The 15,578-nt window shown below is 44.3% G+C and overlaps 1 protein-coding gene across 2 annotated transcripts in view; it reads right to left on the reverse strand.

Annotated features, from left to right (window-relative positions):
• Window positions 1–15,578, reverse strand: part of PKIA (cAMP-dependent protein kinase inhibitor alpha) — a 312,952-nt gene that overhangs the window by 251,177 nt on the left and 46,197 nt on the right. The gene's annotated exons all lie outside the window — the stretch shown is intronic.

The following is a 15,578-nucleotide window of genomic DNA, read 5'->3' on the forward strand; positions in this document are numbered from 1 at the left end:
GCTGTTCCTGAGACTTCTTGAACAGAGGGCAAGCTCTACCTCAAGCCCTTGGATAAACTCGCAAAAGTCGATTGCAGAAAGTTCAGTCTAGTCCTGTCACCGCCCAAGACAGAAGCAGCCACTGTAGGCCAACACAGCAAAGCACACAGTAAAAGTGGTAGTCCCACCTCACAGCTTCTCCAGCTCATCTTCTGGGCAGGTTTCGTGATGAAAAAGAGTTCTAAAGTTCAGGCGTTTGAGCCCCAGTATTAGTATCCAAAATTCCTTTGATCCTCTAGGCAAAGGGTGTCTGTGCTTAGCCAGAACCAGTTCTGCCTTCTCTGGTATGATGTCCCGGGCTGGGGGTGAAGATGGCATTGTCAGAGGCAGACCAGGCCCTTTGAGCTGCAAGGAAATCTCCTCCCTCTTCCCCCATCGCAGCCCAGGTCTATTCAGCCCTTTCCTGTGCTACCTAGACTATCCGGAGACCCCCTTGCTTCCTAGCCATCTGTCGTCCAAAACCCAGACAGGCAATCCACATTCCAGCTGAGGAACACGGGATGACTGAGCAAGAAAATACCTACTTCCTAAAAGTGGTATTTTCAAACACAGAATGTAAAAATCCCCTTTACTAAAAGATGCATCTTTAGATTCTGAGTTCAGGCATACTAAATTTTATTTTCCCACCTAGTTCCCAGGGCTAGTTATGTTTATAAGATGTTATAAACAAACTTCCCGTTCTGTCCTATGGGGAACAGGTAGCCTTGCAATAGTAAAAAATGAAATGGGATATAATTCACTATCAGGACATGCCACACACACCAGGGCATGTCCTACCTTTCAAATACACTGCACCCTGCCCACAGGGGTACTTTGGGCCTACCTTGGGGGTGCCTGACATGTAAGAAAAAGGAAGGTTAGGGACTGGCCAGTGTGTGCGTGGGCCAAGTCAACATGACAGTTACAAACTGCGTGCAGACTCTGCAATGGCAGGTCTCAGGTACCTTTTGAAATGAAATGAAATGAAAAATTGCACTTGTATAGAGCGTAACTACCCGGAGGCCTCGCAGCGCTTGTGACTGATTGCTTAGCGCGGGCTCAGGGTAGTTCAGTAGGCTTTAGCAAACAAGTGCGTTTTCAAAGCTTTCCTAAAGGACATATAATTGCTGTTTCCTCGGATAGGGAAAGGGAGGGAATTCCAGAGTCTGGCCGCAGAATGGGAAAAAGAGCAGCCGCCCCAGCGGGCTCTGTTGACTTTAAAGGAAGTTGCCAACTGGAGGGTGCCAGAGCGAAGGGGGCGAGATGGAACATAAGGCGTGACTATGGAGTGTAAGATTGCCGGGCCTGCTCGGTGAAAGGATTTGTGCAGAATGCACATGGCTTTGAATTGCACTCTTGCGGCCATTGGGAGCCAATGGAGTTCCCTTAGGGCCTTCTTTGCTGACTGCCAGCGAGGCAGGTTGTAAAGTAGGCGGGCCGCACTATTTTGGGTAACCTGAAGCTTCCGTATAACGGAAGCCGGGGCTCCCATATAGAGAGCGTTCCCATAATCCAGGCGGGAGAGTATCAGGGCCTGGACCATGACCCTTCTCGCCTGAAATGGGAGCAGAGGGAGCACCTTGCGGAGCATCCTCATTAGCCCGAAGCAGGTGGCGGCAGTCTTGGTGGCTTGGACCGAAAAGTCGAGTGATTTGTCGAGCCAAATCCCAAGGCTCTTTATCTGGGACTTAGGGACAGGGGGCAGGCCCAAACATGGTGGCCAGATGGATGCAAGGGTAGACGGGGGGGATTACCCAGTAGAATGATATCTGTCTTCTCCCCGTTGAGTTTCAAACAGGAAGATTGCATCCAACTGGCGACAGCCTCTAGACAGGGACCTAGGGTGTTAGACGATCCCTCCGAGTGGTCTAAAGAGACCACCAGTTGGGTATCGTCCGTGTAGGTGACAATATGCACACCAAAGGGATGGACTATCCTGTCTAGGGGTTCCATGTAGGCATTAAAAAGGGTAGGACTTAGGGAGGAGCCCTGGGGGACCCCGCACCTAAGTGGGTGTTTGGGAGAAGCCACCTCACCCTCAAAGACCTGAAAGAATCGTTCGTTCAGGAAGGATGTCAGCCATTCCAGGGCCGCGCCCGACACGCTAATGCACGCCAGTCGTTGTAATAGCGTGGCATGGTTAACCGTGTCGAACGCGGCGCTGAGGTCCAGTAAGATAATGGCGACCTTTCCTCCCCGATCCAACACGGCTCTTGCTTCTTCCGTTACCGCTAGAAGGGCGGTTTCGGTTCCGTGCTGAGGACGAAAACCTGTCTGGGAGGCACGCAACAGACTATTGGATTCCAAATAGTCCGTTAAGATGTTATTAACGTGCCTCTCAAGCAGTTTACTCAGCCACAGAAGTAAAGAAATAGGGCGGTAGTTGGCCAGGTTGCTCTGGTCCAGGGTGGGCTTTTTCAGCAATGCCTTCACCATTGCACACTTCCATGAAGGTGGGACGGATTTAGAAATGATGGAAATATTGAGAACGTCTAAGATGACCGGACGAATAACGTCCAAGACCTTGATGAGGGTCTGAGGGGGTGCTGGGTCGATGGGCAACCCAGAGGTGATCTTAGGAATTAATCTGTCTAGACCATGTGCATCAAGAAGTGGAATTGTGTCAAGCCCACAAGGGACTGAGGAATCAGGGGTTGTGGGAGCGGTGAGTCTCATATCGTCCTTAGGATTGCTAAATGAGGAGTATATGGTCTGGATTTTTTGGGAGAAAAAAACGGCCAGATCATTGCAGCGGTTTTGAGCGCCTTCAGCAGAAGGACGCTCAGCAAGAGGTAAGATAAGGGACTTTGCAATCTTAAAAATTTCCCTAGGGGCGTTAGCAGCTGCGTTAATTATCCCTTCATAAAAAAGAACTTGTGCCGCCTTGATCTCTATCTTATAAAGCTTCGTAGCAGCCCTATATTCAACCTTTCTGAGCTGGGAGTGGTCCTTCCTCCAGGCTCTCTCAAGTTTGCGACACTCTAGTTTCATAGATCTAAGGGCAGGTGTATACCATGGGGCAACTTTGAGTCTTCTTATAGAATTACGGGGGCATTTAGGAAGAACCTGGTCGAGGGTACTAGAGATCCAGTTGTCAAAATTATTAGTGGCCATGAAGGGATTGGTTGCCTTCCTAGGTGGATCTCGGGCAAGAACAGCTACCCAGTCGGGGAGGCAGAGTGAGGGCCATTTCCTTCCCAGGTGCTTGGCAAAGTTTTGAAAGGAAGAGGGGGAATTGGTGAACCAGGTGAAAGGTATCAAAAAATGGTCGGTCCAGGGTAGTGGGATAGGAGTCTCGACGGTAAGATCGTCTATATTGCTGTAAATGTGATCAAGAAGATGTCCCCTGTTATGGGTTACCTGGTGGCCCCTTTGGCAGAGATCAATGGCTTGCAAGTTGGAACGGAGGTTGTTGGCTGACGTATCGAGGGGGTCATCAAGATGTAAGTTAAAGTCCCCGAGCAGAGTAAGATTGGGCGAGGTCAGCACAACACTTGCAGTGAGATCTGTTATATTAGTAATAAAGTTATTAAGGGTGCCAGGTGGGCGGTAGACCAGGATGCCCGAGAAAGTGGTGGTGGGAGAAAATTCTAACGAGAAGTGAAGGCTCTCGCAGGCCGGTGAGGTGGTTGGAGTAACACGGCACCCAAAACTGTCTCTATATATTATGGCCAATCCACCACCTCTCCCGGTCTGACGATCAAGTCGTTTGAGGGTATATCCTTGAGGGGTAACCCATGCTGTAGTCGGGTCATTATCTATCTGGAGCCAGGTTTCTGTTAAGAAAAGAGCATCGGGATTGAGCTCTTCAATCAACATATGCAGCACAGTATGATGTTTCGATAGAGACCGACAATTAAGGAGATACATCCTCCATTTCTGTACAGGGGGAGAGTGGCAGCTATGTGAAGAAGAATTGCACCAGTCGCAATATTTACAATAGTACTCTGTGTTGGTAGGAAGGATCGAGTGACGCCAAGAAGGATTGGAGGGAGGTCGTAGGGCAAGTAGAGAAGAGGGTATATAAGATAAACGCTCCCCTGCCATGATAGAAGTCGAGTCCGAGGGCCAGCGGGAAGCGTCTGGACGCGGAATGGCGCAGACTGGCTTCTCTTTGGCGCCTCTTCGGCGCGTGTACGGCGCTACCGCTGCCCGGGGAAATGAGGGATCATATAGATTGGGCGAAGGTGGAGACCTACTACATGGATGGCACAATCCGTGCTGCAGGCCCACTTGTAGCATGTGGTTCCGAGGCCCTGGCACACTCAGTGCACTTTACTAGGGGATGACAAGAAAACCAAACAGCCAATCATGGAAACACCAATCCATAACATACTTTACCACAGGAGCACTTGCACTTTACCACTGATCAGCAGTGTGAAAAGTGTGCAGAAACACAACGCCAGCAAAAACAGAATAAAAACCGGGAGGGAAGAAAGCAAAAACTCAGGGGAAACACGTCAAAAGATGCCAAGTCTAACTGCCGTCTTTTTAAAGGTGAGGACAATGTGGACTATATTAAATGTTTCTGTATATACATACGTGTGACTTGTTTCTTTAGGTAGTGGTAAACATAGATGTAGATATAAGAGATATAAGGTTATAAGAGACATAAGGGACATGCAAGATTGTTTACATACATTACAAAATATCAGGGGAGGTGCTACATAACCGGTTACATTTTTATTCCTAATATAAGGTTGGTAGTGGTAAATGTGGGTAATTTGAAATTGGGGGTTGCCAATATGTGTTCTAATGTTTAACATAAAAGGACAGCTTATGTCACTAAACTTTACTTCCACATACTATCTGAACACTCAAATTACTATTTTGGACCTAATGTCCAGAAGTCATTCCTTGGTTTGAGAGATGCATGGTTGAAAAGTTTATCTTCCATAAGTGTGGAAGGAAGTGACCAGGGGTAGCTGGTTGCATTTATCGTTTAGAATGGAAAAATGGTGAATAATATTTCGAAGTAGTTGAAGTGTTTTAAAAAATGTTGATGGTAAATGCATGTGTGTGAATAGAAGTGTGGCCACAGAGTGATATTAATGTGTAATGTTGTTGCATCATGTTGCATAATGTTATTGTAAAGTATAATGCTAAATATATTATTGGTGAGATACAACTGTTCTTCTTTATAAGGACTAGTATGAAGTTTTGAAGGAGAAGTAATATTTGACCACATAGATAAAAGTTAAAATTGTAGAAGTTTTAGGAACACGAGTAATCATGGAGAATTCCTTAGAGGATATGCAAAAGACCTCTCCAAATGATCAGCCCTCTCGGGCTGAAGTCGGGCTGTACAGGGGCTTGTGTCCACATCTGTGTCCATGAAGTTTCGGAAGAGTGTGAGGTAAGCCTCTCAACTTTGTGTGTGTTTGTGCTTTCTCAGGCCTTTGCAATTTTCTCTACGGAAGGTCTCTAATTCTAGCTGTGAATAGACTAAGCCTGTCAATAGACTGTTGAATGCTAGGTCCTCTTGCCGTTTTCCAGGTGATGTCTATGGCCCTTTTCACCAGATTGAAAGCCAGGTCAATTAACTGTTTTCTCTTCCTTCCTTTTTTGGGATTGGGAAACTGGACCAATAGGCAGCTCTTAGGGTATAGTACATTTTGGTAACCTGTGGTGTCTTCGAGGTGAGATGTGGAAACAAGGCAGTGAAATGAAGGCCTGCACTACAAGACAATGCTAGACCATAAGGGAAAGCCTGCATCATCAGCATTGAATCTGGTGCATGCTAAAGTGGGATGGTGGTGAATTAGGCCTAATCTCTTAGTGGTGCAAAAAGCTCTAGGTAAAAAATTGAATTGTTATAGATGAGGTCTCAGATTACTAGAGACTTGCATGTGGTAGTCTAATGTAGATGGCAATTTTTTTGTCAGTGATGTTTTTGTCCTATACCCGAGGACCACTTATTCCTCGGCTGTTGGAGGTCACCATCAAGGGTCGCCTTTCTTCCCAGTTCTCAATGTAGGCAGTGCAGTCAGTGTGGAGCTATTGGAAGATCCACAATTACTATCAAGCACGTAAAGTGTGTAAAGTTCCCGCACGTTTGCTGTATGCTATGAACAGGCCATGTGGAGACTCATATGTGTGTATTATATACTCTTATGACATTAGATGGCCATTATCATATAGGTCCCCTGCGGTTATTAGCCCATACTGTCTCCAGTTCGTGGAAGTTGGATTTCTGTGGGAATATCGCTGGTGAGCATCGTGGCCTGGGGGACTCCCCACCTCCGTTGTATAGCTGCTATAAGGACCGAGACATCCTTTTTCTTATGATTTGCTTGTGTGCAGGGAAGCCTGAATAAATCCTCTCGGAAACTGCCCAGCCATGCCTCTCGATCTCCTCTGGTGGCACTGATGCCAGCCATTGGGTGGCTCATTGTTGTTAGGCACTGTGCTTAATTTGCAAATAATAAATTTGCCAGGGCCCACAGTTTTGCTTAGAAGTCCGTGGCCGGTGCCATTGAACGTCAGGGGACCAAAATCAAGGCTGAGCAGCCTTGATTTCACGTCATGCCTCTGTAATTAACAACAAGAAATTCCCTGCCTCTTTATCTCTCTCTTGCAGTTCTTTTTCATTCCTGCTTTTACTCTTACTTACTGTTTTTCTGTCTTTCTCTTCCTCCTTCCTTTTTTGCTTTTCCCTCTAAGTCGGTTGAAGAAAAATAAGTGCTGGTACCCAAAAATAATTCCATGGGGGGGGGGGGGGGGGAAGGGGGGTGGAGGGAGGCCCACCTGCAGCATCCAGCTCACAGTAAACACTGGTTGAGCACCATGCAATTTTATTGTGAAGTTAGGACTGCTCAATCTCCCATGCGAGTTGCATGGTTAACAGCACAACTCTCCTTCTCCAAACAGTGAGGTCACTAAAGAATTAAGTACCCAAAAGTACTTGGAGGGATTTTATAAAGGAGGTTAGCATAATAACTAAGCAATCTAGGGAGGACCACCATCTTGGTGATAGCAATTCTGCCCATCACTACCAAATGTATTTTCTTCCAGAATTCCATGCTGCCCCTAAGTGACATCATAGTCTTTCCCGTATTAGTTCCAATGTTATCATGCAGATTGTGCAGTGCGTGAACAAGCTGGTATTTAAAGGAAGATGGCTCCCAATGGAAAAGTCCAACCTGGAATGCCAAGGAGGCCCTAGTGGTATTTGCCGTGACATGGAAAGCACATAATTTCATCTAATTGAGCCGGATCCATGCAAGATGCCCAAACTGAAAGAAATCACCGTGTGGTGTGTCCCCAACTGCGATACCCTTGGAAGATCTCGCCACTCGAAATCTTGATGTGAGTGGTTCCATTCCCAGGGCAAATTATAGAGGGGATGATTGGCATCCTCTGTGCCTTCCACTCCCCGGGTTTGAATTTGTTCTGAAAATACTGTCCTGTTCTTAACCCTAGCAACTGCATCAGTGTATAGAATTCGAGGCTATCTTACAATGATGTCAAGGAGATTCATCTGTCTTATTACTGCAAGCAGAAAGCCTAGTTGAGGGTGTCAAAAGCATTGTGTAAATCGATGGACAATATCATGGGACTGGTGGAATTATCCATTTCAGTACCCAGGATATGAAAAAGGTAAGCGTGAGCGGTAAATCCGTTACGCCCACGGATTTTTGGGATTTTTGGGAAATCCGCAATACGCGTATTTTACGGATTTCCCACAAAATCCGAAAAAAAAATCCGCGCGGACGTAACGGGTTCAAAAATTGAACCCCCACTCATGTAACTAATTTACAATGGCGCCAGCAAGCTGCCAGCGCCGTTGTAAAATAGTTACAAAGTTAGCTTGCACAGGAACCACTAGATAAAACGAAGCAGGTGCTGCTTTATTTTATCTAAGTGCTTCCTGTGCAAGCTAACTTTGTAACTATTTTACAACGGCGCTGGCAGCTTGCTGGCGCCATTGTAAATTACAACAGCAGCTCACTCAAGGGACCCCTGCGCCCTTCGGGGCAATTGCATAGTAACACACACATGGTGGCTGTAGACAACTCTCTGGCACTTTAGGAAGCTGTAGTATAGTAAAAGCACTATACATTTACCCAACGAGGTAGCACTTACTGATTATCCAGTAGAAAGTACTCCAGTTGAGTAGAGGTATGGCACAAAACGGTGGCGTCTTCTTGAATAAATATGAAGGACAGGGTTCATTCTGGCACGATGGTCCTGGCACAAAAATTAAACCTCAACAGGAAGCACTTACAGATATCAATAAAGCATGTGCCCTAGTTGAAGCTTAAATTCAGTGACTCATTCATCAGCCCAAAAACAATCGTAAGCGTTGTCAAGGCTGGGCAGATGTGCCTTCTTCCCAAATCTACCGTCGAAAATCAGCTGTGATGCTGGATAGACTTTGCATCCTTGACTTTCACGAGCGCAATACCCAGGCACATTGTGTTCGCACGGGTTTCTGCACGTTCGCGAGCGTTTTGTACAATAAAACCCGCACGAACTTGCAGAAACCCGTGCGAACACAAAAACAAAAAAAATACGCTAGGATCCGCGGATTTTGCGTATTTTCGAAATACGCAAATACGCAAATCCGCGGATTGCCAATACGCAAAATCCGCTCATGCTTAGAAAAAGGTGTTGGATATTTTGGAGAGTTCTTGGGCCAGGAATGAAGCCACTTTGGTATGAGTGGAACAAACCCAGAAACACCTCTAGTATACAGTTGGTGATAATTTTACTGATTATTTTATACTCAACGCTCAAGATTAGGTGCGGGTCGATAATCTGTTGGTTTGCCCACCCCATGGTTAGGCTTAGCGAGGAGAACTAGGAGGACTTCTCTCAGGGAGGGTGGTAAATGCCCTGTTCATGCAGTGCAGTGTATACATTCAAAAGCTTGGGAGCTAGTCTCATTGAGTATGCCATATAAAATTGGGCCCGCAGCCTATTTGTGTCTGGGATTTTGTTTGTGGTCCCCACAGTTGATATGATACCATATGTAGATTTAATACATGCTCCATGTATGATTGCTTTGAAAGCATCCCATTCATTGGTGGACGTCTCTTCTGAACCCTTATTTTCCCTAAAATAGCAGTCTATATGAGTGTTGATTGTGTCGTTGTAAGCTGGGTCCTCCAACACACCGAACTGAAGGATCCGAATGGAGATCAAAGGTTGCTGATGTCCCCATGTGATCATCATAAATATGGGATGGTGGCTGGAGTATGTCTGCATTAGAAAGATACTAACATGGTATGATATACAGCAGTGCTAATGTTAAAGTAGCTAATTTGTTAACTCGTTCACACTTATTTAAGGTGGGGTCAGGGCTTTAAGGGGAATGATGGACACAAGTGATTCAATATCTATCTCAAGACCAGAGGTCTGAAGTGAAGAAAAATAGTTGCAGCTAGAAAAGGAGAGAAACTTTAGTCAAAGTTTGTGGACAACATGTTCAAGTTTATCTATGAAAATAAGTCATTTATATTCCACACCTGTTGGGGAATGACATGCCTACCTTACAAACTAGAGAACGTATATGTATTTAAAGGGTGGATAGACAGGCACACCAATGAATCAGAGTTGGACTGGGACAGATAAGTGCCCTCTGCACCGAAATAGAAGTGCCCACATTAATGTCATGTCATGTCATGTCAATAAGAATTTATAGAGCGCATGTACACCAGGGAGGTTTCATGGCGCTAGTTTGAGAGGAATTTAGAAAGCCTGTCGAAAAAGCCAAGTTTTCAGAGGTTTTGTGAAGCCAAGAAGGTTGGGAAAAAACAGATTTCATAGGGGAGGGAGTTCCAGAAATTGGGTGCTGAGATAGAGAATCTGGAACCACCAGTGCGCTTTAGTCTGAAATGGGTAATGAGGAGTAGGTTTTTATGAGCGGAGCAAAAGTTGCGTGTGGGAACATATTTGTTAATCATATTGCTGACGAATTTCAGGCTCTTGCCATTAAGAGATTTAAAGATGAGACATCCAATCTTAAAGGCGCACCGCTGAGCAACCGGGAGCCAATGAAGTTGCTTGAAGAGGAGAGTAATGTGATGATGTCTAGGCTGGTGAACAATGAGGTGGGCAGCCTGGTTCTGTACCATCTGTAGACGTTTTAAAAGGTAAAGAGGGATGCCAAAGTAGAGTGAGTTGGCATAATCGACAGGCGACATGACCAAGGCGAAAATCGCCTGGATCCGAGCGTCGTAGATAAGGGATCTACAGATCTTTTTTATTTTACGGAGTTGAAAGAAGCAGGTGGATATCACTGATCTAATCTGGGGCTTCAAAGTAAGATCCTGACTGAAGACCACCCCAAGACTTTTAGCTGAGCTGGAAGGAGAGGGCGGCTGGCCCAACTCCCTAGGCCAAAAGTGGGGACCCCAAGGATTGTTATTGGTGCCATCAGTCAGAACCAGCTCCGTTTTATCCGGTTTGTTATTCATCCATTGGCTGATGAATAACATAGTGAGCTGAAAAACTTGAACCGAATCAGAGGAGTTGCTAATGAAAAAAATAAGTTGAAAAATCATCTGCGTAATTAAAAATGCGGACATTGCGCTCCTTCAGGGCTCGGACAAGAGGGAGGAGGTAGAGATTGAACAACAAGGGGGAGAGGGAGGAACCCTTAGGGACTCCACAAGAGATTTTAACTTGGGAGGCAGTAAACTGGGCAGTACGAACTGCCTGAGCGCGATTTTCCAGGAAAGAGTTAATCCAGCTTAAGGCAGGGCCCGCGATTCCGGTGTCTCTCACACGGTTGACCAAAAGAGAATGGTCGACCGTGTCAAAGGCGGCGGAAAGGTCGAGCAAGACAAGGGTTTTTTAAGAGCCCGTGTCAGCCTCACTGCGGAGGGTATCCAGTATTGTAAGGATAACTGCCTCAGTAGATAGTGCTGGGCGAAAGCCCGCTTGGTGGGAATCAAGGAATTCTGATTCCTCCAGGAAATCGGTGAGACAGCCTGTAGCATAAGCTTCCAATACCTTGGCGAGGTTAGGGAGAAGGGAGATTGGACGGTAATTTGTCAGGGTTAGTGGGTCGAGCCCATCTTTTTCAAGAGAGGAACAACAATGGCCTCTTTGAAAGTTACAGGGACAGAGCCTTGGGAAAGAGATTTGTTTAACAGATTTAAAACAGGACTGGGAATAGAAGTAAAAATGTCTTTCAAGATGCTGGCAGGGCAACAGTCGGTGGGAGAGCCGGATTTAACTTTAGAAAGGAGATTAATAAAAGTGCGCTCACATATTATAGGGATAGGTGAGAATGTACTATGGTTAGTTAATAGGGGGAGACAAGGGGATAGCCTTTGACTAACTGAGATACTAGACTTAATTTTATTAATTTTGTTGATAAAGAAGAGATTCATAGCATTGCAATAGGTTTGAGGGGGGGGGGGGGGTTTACGTAATGTTCTATCAGGGTTGGATAACTCATCCACAATATGAAAATTCGATCATTTAGTAGCCGATAGAATTTTGGATGAGAAGTGCTCCGTTTTAGCCATAAGAATGGATTTTTTATAAGTTTGTAAAAAGTTTAACTAAGACTGTTTGTCTTCAGGTTTGTATTTGCTTCGCCACTTTCTTTCCATGTGTCTTAGGGCAAATTTTTGGTGTTTCTGTTCAACAGAAAACCATTTCTGAGCATCAAGGTGACGGGGGCATGAGTCTTCCTGAAGGGGGCAAACTTGTCACTGGCAGCCAGTAGCCAGTGAGTAAGCTGAACATCAGCCAGGTTGATAGAGGGATCACCCAATGGAATCGAGCTTGAGAGGAAGTCCAGGAATAGAGGCATATCAATCTTGTTCCAATTCCTATGAGTACCTCCCGCTAAGCTAGGGGTTTTATTCACAATAGTTTCTTAGATGATGAAGTGAATTAAATGGTGGTCAGACCAGTTACAAGGGGAGACTGAAACGGGGGATGTGGTGATTTTCATAGTCCGGACCTGGTCAAGAATATGACCCTTACTGTCAGTGGCTGAGGGTACCTGTTGAGTAAGATTAAGTCCAGAGAGTAGCTCGGTCAACTCTGCTGATTGGGGGCCGCCGAGATGGTCATTGGCCCAGTAATTAAGATCACCAATCAGCATAACCTTCCCATAGTTGGTTACCAAGTGAGCTAACTGTTCACCCTGGGGATGGGGAAAGGAGGGCATCATTTGAGGAGGTCTATAAAGCAAGACACATACCAGAGGGGCAGTGCCAGATGTAGACTCAAATTTTATCATTTTAGTGAATTAGAAAGCAAAAAAAGTGGCCCATGTTTTCAAATTGTGGCAGTTTTTAACTTGTAAAGGCACGCTGTGTATGTTTTTTGCAAGATATGGAAGGCTGCATCGATTCTAAGTTGCTTGTTTTAATATCAGGGAAATACAACAGAAAGGAACATAAAACAGGCCCATGAACAGGCAAAATGGCCGCGCACTGTCCTGGCATACCGACCCATCAGCCACTGCCTGACTGCCCTAGAGGCCAGCCGGCCTTGAATGAGTGGACAAAAAGAAACAGTGACTAATGAACGTAATGTATAGAAGACGTTATTAAGTTTGATTGGATAACCAATGTTACACAATTCACTTGTACCATCTATACAACGTGTACATCCGGTTATAGTAATAGGTCAAATTAATACCCTTCTTTTAAAACAGACATAGGTCAACCTGTTTATTTCGATGTAAACGACTCTTACGATAGGATTTGGATAAGGATTGAGCACTAATTAAAATATTAATATCGCACATTTTTTAAGAGCCAGTTTCATCATTTGAATTGTTATAGCAGTGCAATGTTGAGCAACCTGTCAGCCACTAGCAGAGTTATTTAACAAACTAGAAAGAGCATTCTCTCTTGATAAACAATTTCTTCTTTGTTGGATTTTTTTACAGGATAACTCTTAGTAGTAACAGTGACATAATATCTTCCCCTCAATGCCCACTGCCGCATTAGGAAATATCCATGGTGGCGCCATGTCTATGATTGAAGACTGGAGTTCATCCCAACTTCCCTTAAGTGGATGGTCCTAAACTCAGTTCTCTCCTTGTGGTGATACAAAACGATTAACCTTTTTCACAAATCAAGGAGTATTGGCTCTATATTTATTCATCCAATTCAGTATGTCTAAACAATTCCATTCGTAACCATAGCATTCTAATAAACCCCAATGTGCTTCTGCCATAATGGGAGATTAAGACTAGTGAATGGAAAATGTATTCTACTGAAGTATTTGTTATGCCCATCAGGGAAATTTCTTTCTATATCTTTTTAGTTACCTCATATATTTCTCTTTGAGTGATGTACAAAGCAATATGCAGTTTAATTTCTGAAATGAATGTTCATACTGATTTATTTGTGTAAAATACGCCGTGGGACAACTGCCTATGCGCTCTTGTAGCCACTACTTTGAAGCCCTTCAGTAGGTTGAAGAAGTTGTATAGAACTTGCCCTTCTTAACATTACCAGATATCTGTGATATTGACCTCATACATTCTGTAGGTGGTGCACAGATAACGCACCCGTTGTTGAGAGCCATAAAAACAACTAGAGCAATTTACTCAACATCTATCCGTTACAATGAGCATACAATCCGACTCTCGGCATTTGCTTCTCTTGTCATTTAATTGACCCATTTTTTAAGAAAGATATTTTTAGGTATAAAATTAAGTTCACTGTCCCCTAGTGGGTATTTCCCATAGTCAGCCTGGTACAAGTCTGCAACATCAAAACGTTCTGCATAAAGAACCAGGGTCGGACTGGCCTATAGAGTGATCTGACTGTGCCTAAGGGATGGTCTGGAGAGGTCAGTCAACGTGTGGGCCAGTTTATGGCTGTTTGTGGGCCTGTTTTATGGTCTGATGTACAGGTTCTTATGGTAGATTTCACTGCTATTACCACAAGCTCTGCTTGCATCAAGCACAAATGCATGCAGATGCCATACTTTGCAAAACACCTATCCGGCGGGGCTTTAAAAGTTCAAAACCACCCTGATAGGCAAGTGTGACCCACAATTTACCTATATGATTGTGAGGACCACTTTTATTTTCTGTCCCAGTCTGACCCTGTACAGAACTGGATCTCTAACTTTATAGTTGTGGAAAGTCAGCAACCTATAAACAAATAAGACGGAGGGTCAAATCTCAGCCCATCTTCTACCTTTAGTGTTTTCGTAAATGTTTAATTGGTGGCATTGTTGCCTTGGGTCCTAGTAGTGGAATACTAAACCATCCAATGGTCCTGGAACAATTTTCAGAGTGCTGGTACTGCCATCAATGTTACATCACTGAAGTAATAGGGAATATTCCAAGGGTTACACGCAAAGAACACGTGTAGCAAATATATTCAGCAAGACAGTGGTAAGGGTGTAGTATCTAGCTGGTGGTGCTTTTTTAAGAACACTGTCACAAACATATTACTAAAACATGGTGTGGTAGTGCACTATCAATTACAGAAAGCACATTTTCAATTGAAATGACCACTAATTTGCTCAGTCATTGATTTACTAATGAAAAGCAGACAAGCAATAATGTGCGGACATCAGGTTTTAGGAAATAAGTATATCTAGACTTATTTTGATCCTATTAAAATCTGTATTTCCATCACACTTTAGAATGACAAAGAAATGTTGCTTCATTTGTGGTTTCTGAACTGCAGATATTTTCTGAAACATTTGTACTGTTCATTTTCAGGTATGTAACTCTTATCATGTGTTAAAGAAATTGACATCTACCGTACCCCATCAAGATTGCCAAATAGTTCACTTTACAAAATCATCTGGCTTTGCATTTAGAGAAAGTAAAAACCAATCTCCACGTTAAAAGAAAAACAGTCATTTGCCAGAAGTTATTTCCTGACCTTTGATTTCTGTCTTTGAAGAACAGCAAAGCTTACCAGTTAAAAACAACATTTAAATACATCTTTATTGCTCATTTACCTTCTGAACTCCAGAATGGTTATTTGGGGGGTTTTCCAAGGTCTATGAGACCATCAGTATAGATAAAAGAGAATTATCAATGCAATGTTGGTTCAAATCACATTCTTCATTTGATGAGAGCAATATAGCGGGCGATATAGCAAACTCATCCTTCAGTTTCAGCTTGCCTCCTTCCTCCGGTCAGACCCCAACCAGACAGGAAATGGGGATGTCCAACTTGGCAAATACCTACACAAAGCTAATTTGGGCTGCCATTCTGGTGGGGAGAGGGTGGACCAAGTATTTGAGAATGGTTCAGTCACTAATCAAAAGCCCTACAAAGCCTCAAATCCGGCCATGTTCCAACCCCTAAGATGCTTTCAAGGGCGCAGAGTCATGGCTCCACCAACATTCCCCCTTCCTGTTGAAAACATACAAAACCACAGAGGCCACTTGCTGGGCAGACTGCTGATTCCTTTGTTCAGGAAATTGTGGGGAATAATTTAATTGGAAACAGACACAGTGAATTGACAAATGGTAAAACATTGGTAGGAAACTAGTAAACAAGGAAACATACAGGAGCAAATGGCTAAGGTACACCGTGACGTCAATAAACTATGTGTAGACTCAACTGATTACAACATTAAATTGTAGAAACAATGTTCACAATGGTTTCC

Source organism: Lissotriton helveticus, chromosome 4_1, assembly GCF_964261635.1.
Source record: "Lissotriton helveticus chromosome 4_1, aLisHel1.1, whole genome shotgun sequence".
Taxonomy (NCBI): Eukaryota; Metazoa; Chordata; class Amphibia; order Caudata; family Salamandridae; genus Lissotriton; species Lissotriton helveticus.